We start from the raw sequence: 13,639 nt of genomic DNA, 5'->3' as shown, positions 1-13,639 counted from the left end.
TCCCCTGAGCGCTTATTCCCGCCCACACTATGACTGAACCCCGCCAAAACGGACGTGTTCTGCAACGTATGCTGAGCTTAGCGTTCATTTGGACTTCTCCAAAGCCTTGCCTGTCGGTCCTTGAAGTCCACACAAAACCTTTAGTCATCAGTTTAGAGGACCTGGGTCCACACATAAACTGTCCATGTGACATGAGTCTGCGCCCATTGCAATTGAATATGGCGTTGTGTTAAAAGAATGCGAATTGCTGGCCGTCGTGACCTCAACCCAGCATCATGTAACATGTTCTAAGAGTTTATGTGCTTACACGCACACTAGTTGCATTCTGGAAATCGTTACGTAAGGTCGTAGCGTTCGAGAAGGTTGACGCCTGGCCTGAAGGACAATAAATTTGTCCTGGCCTTGAGTCGTTGACTTCAAGACATTTCCAGTCATTTAGAATCGGTTCTACATCCAGGAGACAACGCTCTGGGATACCCCAAGGACATGGGCAACGTGCCTTTGTGAACGGCCAGCCTCCAACATTCCAATACCCCTGTTCATCTCATCTTCACTTAGACGACGTCTTACCTGTCGATTTGCCATAGTTTGTTAATTTCGAATATAATTTTACAATAAAATGAAAGAAGTCTTGCTGCTTGTATACGTTTAAGTGAAAGCACATGTCCATAAAACACCACATTTCCAGTGGTATGCTTTTCCACGTGCTAAGAACATTATAATAATAATAATAATAATAATAATAAGCGCTGCCATGATATATATCACGTCTTCCAGCCGCTTCAAACATCGTTCTTCATTTCAGTTTCATTTTTTTGTGAATTTCCATGTTCTATTGATTCACATAACATTCCTCTTTATCACTTATGCGTCAGATATTCGACAGGCTCTCCCATTAGAAAGATTGTGTTTTTAAATATACAAGCTTTGTCGCATTCACTGGGTTCTCTGATATCCATTCTGCAGCATCATTTTCCATTTCCGATGACAAAGATAAATAGAAAATAAGAAGCTAAGTTTCCCCGCTATTAAAAGTTAAAACATAACGTTCCTCCTTTTTGTAACAATGTAGGTTGATAACTGTCATTTTTATCCATAACAATCAGTTGGATACATGACACTTTAGATATGGACAATGATAAAATACAAAGTCAGTTAGACATTTATAAAATAGTGGTGTCATGATATGATTAATTTGAATTCAAAAAAATCTGTAAAAAAGTTTCTACAAAACATTAAGCGGAAATATAGTTGAAGTATTTTCCCCTATCTTCCTTATTTGCTTACGGCTACTGTCTCCTTCCAATTTTTCATTTTGTACGATGTTTTAGCCATTTTTGTCCTTTAAGTGCAAAGTTGTCCCCATTTCCTTCGCTTAAAAAATTAATTTTCAGTTATGTGAAAACTCATGCAGAGGTTAAATAACTTTTTTTGTACAGTTTTACTTCCTTTGTTTATCTGCATGAAGTAAACGGAAAACACTCGCTACACCGTTAGCATTTCTAATACATGTAAACGTGCTTATTTTACTTCATGTATATTACCGAGTGTGAACAGTGTAACAACATCAAGCAACGCAGGAATGTGTTACAACGCAGGAATTTTGAAATAGCAACGCCGACCTTGTGTAACATATAATCTAACAAGAAACGCGGTAAGTCCATGTAAACGAAGCAAAAGCAATAAACGACTGTCCACATAAATGTCTTAAGAAATGTGACAACCTAACTACCGTATGGCAATGCTGTCAACTTAACAAAAAACAGGTACACTATATTATAGTTCAATATAATAATAAGATACATGTTTCAGAGGAAAAAAAGTAAAGACAAAGTGAAATAGATAACCTAATATCATTACGATATTGGAGCATAGGTGTAGTTACATAACTGGTTTATCACTTGGTGTTAACTATTATGTGTAGTGATATTGTTACAGCTGTAAACCAAATTCTGTGGTTGAAATCTTGTTCTCAAATGTGTTATTTGATTAATACACATGCTCTCCAATAACATTATGACAAACACAATTAGTGTGAAATAAACATCGATCCATCAAATGTCTGACATCAATGTCGAAAAAAATTATTTCCCTAAACACTGTATTGAAAATAAGATTAATCGAGCAAAGAACAATATTTTGTGGACTGACACATATTTTAATTATTGTCATATAGAAGAAATCCGGTAAACGAAGACCAATGCTCCATGCTTGAACTTGGACTGCTGCATCCAGTTAGGTACACAGTGTCCCCAACATCAAGATTAATCACGATAGACTGAGAAACAGCAGCATTTCCTTTGTCTGCATCATCGTCAGTTGGATCAGTTCGTATGCCAATCAGCTTCAGACTATTCTTGCGAAGATGACAAGAAACAAGATCAACCCTTGAATCTGACCGCTTCTTTACCAATGTAACAGAAAAATGGTAAACACCGGATTTGCTACAGGTGTAAGTTCCTGTCGAAATATTAAAATCATTGCCATACTGGTAAATGGTACTTAAAAATATCAGTTTCACAGTTCCATTAATGTTCCTGTAGGTATTTGGATGATTGACAGAAAATGCAGACTTGAATGCTGAAAATATATAATACACATGCATAGTGTTGGCAACACTGAATAGTCTTAAACAAACTACATGTATATACACTGTATATTAAATGTAATACAAAGAGTATAAAGGAAAAACTGTTAAACTGGTAATGATGGTTGTAAAGTTAACATCTAAAAGGTGCATCATGATATAAGAGCAAAAACATTAACATTTATGATTACAAATGAATAAAGGATTTTGTCAGTAAACTTAAAACTTATACCAAACACCATTTGAAATTAAGTGTCTACCTTGCCACAACATTGCGTCAAATGTAAGAGCAATTAATTGGAAATCGCTATGTAATTGATGTAAATTTGACCCTATTTATTTAAACTAGTCATTATTTAATCTCTAATTATGTACTTGAACAGTTTCCTGTTGAGCATGGCTGACTCTGTAAACTTTCTCCAATACAGTCCTTTCCTTTATTCTCGGGCATTGGATTCGTACATCTCCTTGTCCGTAGTCCACAGGTGACGTCACACGATGTCCAACTTGACCAATATGCCCATTGACCATCGACTTGAAATAAAAAAGTTTGATGCTATTACAATACTATTTTCAAATATTGCTACATATGCTTGAGTTGTTTCTTTTGCTGAATGTGTTTAACTCATTTCAGTTTTCTTGAAAGTACAATAAAGATAATAAACTTTTATGTTCCTGTCTCTTTCAATTTCAAGCAGACAGTTAAACAGAAATGAACTTAAAAATGAAAATTAATATGAATTAACTCGTTATTGAAATTCACATACTTGCAGAGATAGATCTATTATTATCACACATTAGCACATTAACAATGACAATTTCCCATTGTAAATGCATATTAACAGGTTTAAAATGGCAATTTCGAATTTATGCATAGTTTTTATTTTGATGGTATTTGATAATCATTACTTCTTTTAACTACATTTATCTATGTTCTCAAGATAGACATTTTTCTTAAACCAAGTTACGTTAAAACCCTTATAGATAGATCCTGTTGATCAGCCTAATTTCTATATTGTTTACATTCATAACAATTCCTTTTTTTCATTAAAAAATTAACCGACCAGTTTTAATGTATGGTTCCGGGGGAAAGTACGGACGGACAACGCGATTTCATTTTACTTTTTTTTCAGATTATTATCGGCGATTGTAAATAACTACTTTTCATCAATTTTATCTCGGACTTAAAAGAACTTTTCAATTTTATCATCTTTCATTGTAATGAATAACAACATTACTTTACATTTAGACTTTCAAGTTTGCTAATAAGAGGGGTAGACAAGAATTAATAGTATGGTATTAGGAAAGTACACTTTATATATTCTTTCATATATATAGATATTTATTTCCACACGTGACGTTACATAAGTTCAAGCTTGTCCTATGATTGTCGATCGACATTCTGTTTTAATATATTTAAAATGTATATTCTGTATTTGATTGTAATAGATATTTTCACGAAGGCAACATTATTAAACAGAACTTCATAAAAACAGTTTCGAACTTTTTTGTTTAAAGTTATTATTATTATTATTATTATTAAATTCAACGACCTGGACATGCGTCATTGGAACATTCATCTGTTTCTCTTATCGTTCCTGTACAATCGAGTCCACCATTAGCTGGAACTGGATTTGTACATGTTCTCGAACGTTGCCGAGTTCCTTTTCCACAATCATGTGACATCACATGAAGTCCAGCTTGACCAGTGTGCCCATTGACCATTGACTGGAAACATTCTATGTCAATGTTAACAATGTTATAAGTTTATTTCTATTTGGATGTCAAGATATGCCCATGAAGTTTTCACAATTAATATGAAGTTTTATGCTTATAGACTTGGTCTATGCAAAGTTTAGTAGTATATTGTTTATACAAAATCTGCTAGCTTTCAAAGATACATGATGTGATTGAATATGGATATGTATAGCCTAAAAACTGTAGGTGAACAAGTGTGCATTAGCTTCATCCGTTTTATTGGGCAAAAGAACCATTAGTTAATCACGCATTGCCCATTTCCTGCAAGATGGTACTTAGCTTGCTGACCTGAAACGTTCGAATAATGAATATATGTCTTGGCCAAAACTATAAACAATATATATTGATAATATTTTAAAAAGTCGACAATAAATATGTAACAATTGCTTGCGTATCTTTAAAATATTATCATGAATACATAATAAGTTGTCTTTTACCTTTTGCAGATTTTTCATGCATTACATATAAGTGATTTTGCACATAAAATCCCAAAAACATTTGTAAATGTTACTGTTTCATTGATATAACTTTACTTTTATATGTTCCGCTACATCAATTTTAACTATCTTTGAATTTGTAAACTAAAATTATGTTTTGTTAGTAACATCTTCCTTGAAGTCAGCGAGAAATATAACAAAATCTTTGCCAAACGTTTTATTCATCATTAATGCGTGAATGCAGTTATTTGTTACTTTTTTGAATACCATAATACATTGAACTATTCAATAAAAGCATTACAGTTTTATATATACCAAATTATATAAGGTAAATTCATTAGTCACTTAAGTGGCATGACAGTTTTGCGTAAACGTCGGCACCGTCTTTTGTCTAAGGTTCTGAATGACCGGATCACGTGAACCAGTGGGCGGAGCAATCTCTTCTCTGGCGTAATGTCAATTCTCCCATTATGTTAGCCTCCCATTCCTCGAATACTTATAAGTTTATTATAAGTATTATATATTCAACACATGTAAAAATATTTAGAAAAAAAAACTTTTTCCTCCCACTGTTTTGTTCAAATGGTTTTTAATTATTGCGCTATTTTTCTATTAACGGCCAATACTCGTCTATTTTTATCAAAATTACTGTTTGATTGAAACTATATTATAAAAAGGGTAGTTGAGTTTGCGAAATTTCCGGATTTGCAAACTTATTCCGGAGGCTGTTCTAGGCTTAATGAGGGTCCATCAGCCCTTTCAGGCACTGTGAGTACGGACCACGGACATATCACCATTCATGCCCTTAAACGTTATCAATCAAAAAGGTGACCTATAAATAACTATCGTATATACGAATTTTTTATGCCTTGGATGTTACCGTTTGAAATAATATTTCTGAACAATGTTGAAACAGACTGTGCCTATTTCAAATCAAATTTCAGTCTTTTCATCCAGTAAATGTATATCATTCCTATCTTTCCCAAAATAAATAATTTAAAGATCAAATTCAAACACACCCAAAGCAATTTTTGTATTCTTATATTTTATAATTTTATAATACAAATAGCTTGACAGCTTCCTTTTGAGCATTCAGCACGTTGTAAATTCTCTCCAGTACAATCCATTCCATTATAAGTCGGAACTGGATTTGTGCATGTCCTTGAACGTAGATGAGTACCACGTCCACAAGTGGCGTCACAAGATGTCCAGCCTGACCAATGTGACCATTGACCATCGACTAAATATGATTTAGAATGTGTTTGTTTTGTGAAAATAAATGTGAAAGTTGTTTTATGAAAAATAAAACTTGTTTTTTTGATATCTACTGGAGACATTTAAACTTAATTGCTCTTAAGTGTTTTTTTTCACCCAAAACAAATAAGCAAATTGTATTTCAAGGAAAACAATAAATAATATATCGAAAAGATCTATGAGCTTTCATATATACATGATATATTTTAAAATACTAGTAATGTGTACAATTTGTAATAATATGTTATGATGACAATAATAGATAAACATTAACCGGAAACCGCAAAGCAACTGAAACTATACAATTTTGTATGTGCAATGGTTAAATTTCAGTACAGCAACTTAGCATTATTTTAAAAATTCTCAAGTAAAGTGAATTTAAAATGATATGCTTTTTCTTCTCCGTCTCTAAAATTTTGTTTATGTTTTATATTATATGATTTTAAGTAAACACCTGGACAGTTGTCTTTTGAGCATTCACTGCTCTGCAAACTTTCTCCAATACAGTAACTTCCCTTATTCGCAAGCACTGGATTCGTACATGTTCTCGTTCGTAGTTGTGTTCCGTTACCACACGTTACGTCACAGGAGGTCCAGCTTGACCATTGTGCTCAACGACCGTCGGCTAGATTTGTATAATAATAAAAAACATATTCAATGTATACAGCTAGATAAAAAACACTTAAGCAAGCATAAATTAAAAATTATTGCAATTGTTTTTGAACTAAATCATCATAAATTGTTTAAGCTTTTGATATTTGTGACAGTGCTACAAATATAAAATACAATAAAAGTACCTGGTGTCTTCGGAACGAACAGTACAATGACCAACGTGATAAGAGTGATGTAAAGAACACTTATCAACACTATCAATACATAAATCACACATTTCAGTCGCTTCACAGTATCGTCATCTCCACTTTCAACTTTTCTTTTATCAGAATCATCAAATTGTAATGTCTCATAATGGTCCTCTTCAATTTTCTTTGACTGTGATTCGGTAGAACAACTTTCGGCAGCAATTTCTAAAGTTCTCATTTACATTTCATCGTTTCATCTAGTAATGTCCATTTCAATATCACTCAGTTCCATTTGGATTTTGCAGGATTATAAATTTAACCTACACTAAATTTGATATTAAAAAATTATTTGGAGTTGGAACATTAGTATTTAATCTTTATATCTTTCTTAAAGCAATAAGGTTAAGACAAAACAAAATACCCGATTGTTTTAAATTACAGATTTTCAGAATGATATAAAGACAAATTATTTTCCAAACATTCTTGTGTCAGACAACAACTTGTGTGTTACGATTTGTAAACGGAAACCTATAAGGGCCATTTCATTTTGCATTCATATTCAATGATTTCATTTTAAGTATATGTAACAAAGAGCTTAGAATTCGGAACCTATAAGTCAAATGGCAGTGAGTACGGAAACTGAAACTTTGTTGACGGAATAAGGAAACAACACGTCCAGCTCTTCAATCTTTAAGAAGTAAAGTTCTACATAATAATAAAACAGTTTGCACAAATGAAAAATGACCAGTAGATGACCCGTAGTGATGTGGAATCGAGAGCCAAAGGTCAAGGTCACATTGACAGGTCACATTGACCTTGTAGGTAAAACAGTTTCCGATCAATGACAATAGAACGCTTAGGTCTAGGAACATTAAACTTGGAATGATGATTGCTCATGACCAGTAGATGACCTATACCATTATTGAGGTTTCCAATCAATAACTTGACAAGCTATGGGCTGTTGGCCCTTAAAGGGATATTCAGGCAAAATAATGACAAACATATTAAAATGATCTTATGTACTCATATTACGCTAAAATGACATTTCTTGAAGTTTCAGCATGTGTTTCTGTTTAAATTTTATATATTTTGGGTTTGAGGCGTAAATATATCTATATATGTTGAACAAGATTTAGACACCAATCGAATCTCCAAACAGTTTTAAAACAAGTCAGGTGACTTGAACAAACCCTTGAAGTTACAATGACAGATATTGTGGATATTGTATGATTGAAACAAGTCTAAGTCATTCATTTGACTTGTTCTTTAACGTTTCCCGTGTTTATTTTGATAACTATTGTGAAATCCTAGCACTCTAACCTGACCCACGCGGGTCAAGTTAGGAAATCACCATTTTATTCTTTTATTATGGAGTAAAGTTTTTTTCCTTTTTGACAGTCTAATATATTCATTTTGAGGGCATTTACAGAATATTCAAAACTAAGGAATGAAAAATTTGCCTGTGTCTCCCTTTAAACGTCGTAGGTGCATTAAACTTAACCATTAGATGACCCTATTGATTTTGGGTCAAGGGTCAAGGTCATATTGACTTTGTAGGTAAAAACGTTTTCCGATCAATAACTTGACAAGCTATGGGCTGTTGGCCCTTAAACTTTGTAGGTGCCTTGGTATTGGTCAGTTAATGACCCTTGTTGATTTTTTAGTCATAGGATCAATAGTCAAATTGTCATTGACCTTGTTAGTCCAAACGGTTTTCTATCAAAAACTGGAAAACCCATTGACCCTTGACCTTCAAGCTTTACAGATGTATTGCTGTTGGTCAGAAGATGACCTCAATGGATATTTGGGGTTAAGGGGTCAGAGGTCAAGATCACATTGACCTTATAGGTGAAAACGTTTTTAGATTAAAACCCCAACAACTCATGGGCCCTTTACCTTCAAATTGCACAGGTGCATTGGTCTTGGCCAGTAGATAACCCCTATAATTTAAGGGTCAAGGTCAATGTCATATTGACCTTGTACGTAAATACCAATAACTAAAAAACTCAAGTTGCCTTGGTTGATATTTATTTATTAAACTAAAACTGCTTTTGGTATACACATTTCAAAGTATTATGTAATATAAACAACTTGGCTTAACTTTGTGATAAAATTGCTGCACACAACCTTTGCGGTCACAATAGCTAGTGACTAGTACATTACCCTTATTGATTTTTTGGTCACTAAGTAAAAAGTCATTCAGTATTACCTTATCACATGACTAAGTGGCTGCCGATAGCGGGCATACATGTTTTACGGTCATATTGGAGATATTTTACAGGGTAAATGACTGCCATTTAGTAAGAATGACGAAAAACTAAAATTGGACGAAGCATTTATTTTCTTTGTTTTTTGTAGGTATGTAGGTAATTGCGTGTAAGTATTAGAAAGTAAAGATTTGTTTTAATAAACTTACACATAAATCTAAGTCCCATATATACTCTATTTATGCTTTAGATTATTTATTAAGAAATATTACAGTGCGAAATTATGTTTCTAGCCGTCGCAAACAGTAGTCAATAAATCAAATCATATTTACTGGATGTAGTATCATATTCACAGGGAAAATTGGATGTTACCAATCTAAAAATAGATTGAGACTAATATTTTATGACTAGCTTCGTTAACTGTTAATTACGCGTACACATTAAAGAATAATTGTTGCGTTTTGTTCTTTATGGTATATTCAAGCATAAATGTTCAAGATGTTTCAATAGCATCTTTGCATGAATACATTCAATCTGAATAATATTTAAGCAATTTTTTGTATTGTTTATGTTCCTCTACATTGCTGGTGCTGAAAGCCCTAAAGCTCAAATCCATATAACATAATAGACCCAATTTACGAATTAAAACAACTGACCCCTGTAATTTAACAATCCTTTATTCGGACATGTCCTATTTATATGGCATTTTTCATTCACCTGATTTTACAAACAAATCTATTAGGTATTAATTTCTATTTGCATTGTAAGTGTGACCAGAACAGAACTTTTATTTCTTTGATTTGTACATAATACATCATCATATACATCATATAATTATAGAGAAACAAATACATTTCAGTGCGAGCAATCAATGCAATAATATTAAAGACAAAAATGATGCTAATATACAAACACAATATGTTGTTAAGCCTCAGTTAAACGAGGATGAAGATATCAACAAATATTTTGTTTTATCATTGAACATAATTTATTAGATCTATTGAATTTCTAATAGTCATAGCTTTTTATAATAAACTGCTTATTTGCAAAGCTCATTCCTATTTTTACTTTGTAACAGCGCTATACATTTAAACATACTTGGATTTACAAAATAGTATATTTTAATATAAATTCTACGAATACTTGAATAACATTGACATATGAGAATAAAATGAAATTCACCTTCCAGGTCTCTTACAAAACAACATTGGCAATAACGTTCATTTCTTTGTATTTTATTTCTAGCATATCTTCCAGTTTGTATTCTTAGGCTATGTGCAGAAGTTCTTCATCCAGAAGAAAATCGTCTCAAGTGAGTAAGCATCAAATCAAGATATTCTGCGTAATAAAAGTTTAGCTTACACACATTATATAAATCTAGTACAGAACTTGATTCTTTCGATACATGCCATCATTGTATAAAGCAATCAACAATTCGTTGTCTAAATACTGGAATAATGTTTTTAACATCAATTATCATCTGTAAAACCATAGTCACACAAAAGCTTTTTAACATATGTTACCCAGTTACATAATCTTTTATTACAATCATTTAATGCTATGGTAAACTGAGCGTACAAAAATATTGTCTGTATACAGCAACTCAAACCAATATTTAATAATGCGTAAATAACGGGATATGAACAAAGGATATTTTCCTAACTCTCCATATACACCAACAGTACAGGTAGTATTTCTTATTGACAAAATCATTTTACAAAATTTCGAATGTATTCTTTCAATCTGTTTTGATTTTGTGAAGCTCCATGTTTCTGAAGAATAATTCATAATTGAGCCAACAACAGAATCAAATAACTGACATAATAACTTGGGTTTAAAATCATACTTTTACAATTTAAAAGCAAAACATTCAGCACTTTTAACCCTTTACCTGTAATGTTTCCTGATTTAGTGTAAAATTACCAGTTTAATTGAAAACTGTTCCAAGATAATTAAAATCATTCAGTTCTTCAAATACATTACCATTATATGACCAAAACTCGTTTTCTAATACACGCCCTCTTTTTCTAAAAACAATAATTTTAGTTTTATCTGTATTTACTTCTAATTCCCAATTTTGACAATATTCATATAATTTATCTAAATGCATTTGTAATTCCAGAGGGGTTTTACCTTATATCACCATATCATCAGCAAATAAAAGTAAAAGTAAAACAATTTCTTCTACATCAAGTCCGGAGTTGATATTTTCCTGTAAAAACAATTCTAGATCTTCTACAAATAGAGAAAAAAAATACTGGAGACATTATCTTCCCTTGTCGTAAGCCTATAGCATACTCAAAATACGAGGAATAATCTTTACATGGCCTAACACAAGAATTAACTTTAGTATACATGTCCCTTATAATTCTTAATAATTAAACTTGTACTCCTAAGTTATACAATTCCACATACAGCATTTCTATATATAGTATCAAAACATTTGTTTAAATCAACAAATATATACGCAGTATAATCTTTTATTTTCATTTAGATAATATTGCACTATATTAAACAGTATAAATAAAGCATTTACAGTTGATTTACCCTTTCTTAATCCAAACTGTGCATCAGATATAACATTATTATTTTCACAAAAGGACGTGATACGTTTATTTAAGATTATAGTGAATAAGTTAGAAAAGCAACTAACTAGTGTAATACCCCTATAATTGTTAACATCATTCTTATCACCTTTCTTATGTACTGGTACAATAACACATTGGAACTCCCACCCTTTAAATTAAGACATTCCACCAATTTACAACATTTAAAAATAATAATTTCAAATGGTGGTTCTCTAGTGGGCATCAAACACTTCTAGCTATGTTCTAATTATCACACATAATTGTACATGTATATCTTATAAAATCGACAATTTTATGCTTTAAATGTTTATTTTCATTTGATTCAGTTAATAACTTTACTTTTCTATGTTGTATACATTAAGTATTCTTTTGTTTATAAACTTTATATAAATCTTTTGTGTGTAATTGTATGTTCATTTTGATAGAGGCTCAAAAGGAAGTCTGGACTTGCCTAACTATGTTGCCGCTAGAATAAAGTATTTATGATGATAATGATGCGTTGATGATGATAATTATTATTATTATTATTATTATTATTATAATTATTATGTGCCATTTTCTTTTCAAATGCGCTTATGAAATAGATGGATGGGTACCGTACATGGACATGTGCAGCCAGTTCTGTTACGAGAAACACACAAATGTTGGCAAGCATTACATACAACAAACTTTACAAGGCTTACTTGATAGTGTAAAATATGCTCAAATCCATGCAAACTAAATTGTCAAAGATGTATTTTATGTTACCTTTATATGTAACCTAAGGCATGCACGAAGTTTCATGACTACAATTCAGTCAATCATATATTTTTGTAACAGTTATCCAAATTATACACATATTTTCTATTTCTGAAATGCATATCCTAGTCATTTTAAATAGTTGGACTTCTGCATAAACGCCTGTCAAAAGAAAAACTTCATTTCTTTACAATGTGGAATGGAGAAATTACCAAACCCACTATATACTTGATAATCTATTCTGTCATGAAACATAGTCAAGACCATGAGGCAAATCATTTGTCACGGTATTAAATGTATAATACATAGACATAATTATTTCTTGTTGCCAGAGCTTTTAGTGTCCTGGTCCAATCGTTTTAAAGCTTTCGTCCATGCTTCCCTTCTCCAAAATAAGTATCTAGGAATCTAAGTAATGACACTGTGTTTTCTGTGTATTGCCTTTTTAAGCAAACAACATAAATAATAAAGAATAATTAGCCCATACTATATAGATATGTTGGTACTTTTTAAATACATACTTATAGTGCTTAAAGTGACGTTATGCTTTTTTTTTTAAGTCAAGCTGAATTGATTATATAATTCAAAACATTAACTGAAATAACGGCGATTGAGCAACAGTTGATACTGAAAAATGTTTTGGTTAAAATAAAAATCTGCCACGCTCTTTTTATTTTTTAAATTGAACTTTTTAATGTAAATTGAAATGAAATTGAAAGAAATGTCCTTTATCCGCATGAGTCATTAATTTTTATGCTTATTAAATTATAAAATTAAATTGAATTATGGCTTAATGTAAACGTGTTATGACATTCACCTTTTCACTCAATACATACCTTTGGATGAGCATAATGTCACATTAAAGTAGCAACATAATATGTTTAAATTTTATATAAACGTTAACTATTTTATCACATACTCGTGCCGATTTTGCGACACCGCATATATTTTGACGTGACGTCACTTGCGTGATATAAACATAGCGTTAAGACGCTCTAAATGTTAGCATTATACTATAGGCGCGTCAATGAAAAATGTTTCTTGATCACTCCAAACGGTCTTTTTTGGTTTGTGATAAAAAGAGAATATTAAATTCAAAAGTTCATTTCTAAATTTATTGAACTCGTTGAATGAAATAATATTATGCTCGCCAGAGTCTCGCATTATATACATTTATTCAACTCGTTCAATAAATTTAGTATTAAACTTATCCTCTATTTATTCACCATACACTAATATGCTTAATATTAATAAAAAAATAAACCTGAAT

This window comes from Ruditapes philippinarum, unplaced genomic scaffold, assembly GCF_026571515.1.
Source record: "Ruditapes philippinarum isolate M1 unplaced genomic scaffold, ASM2657151v2 ctg1716_1_1_1_1, whole genome shotgun sequence".
In the NCBI taxonomy this organism is placed as follows: domain Eukaryota; kingdom Metazoa; phylum Mollusca; class Bivalvia; order Venerida; family Veneridae; genus Ruditapes; species Ruditapes philippinarum.
Note: the sequence above shows the minus strand (reverse complement) of the source record.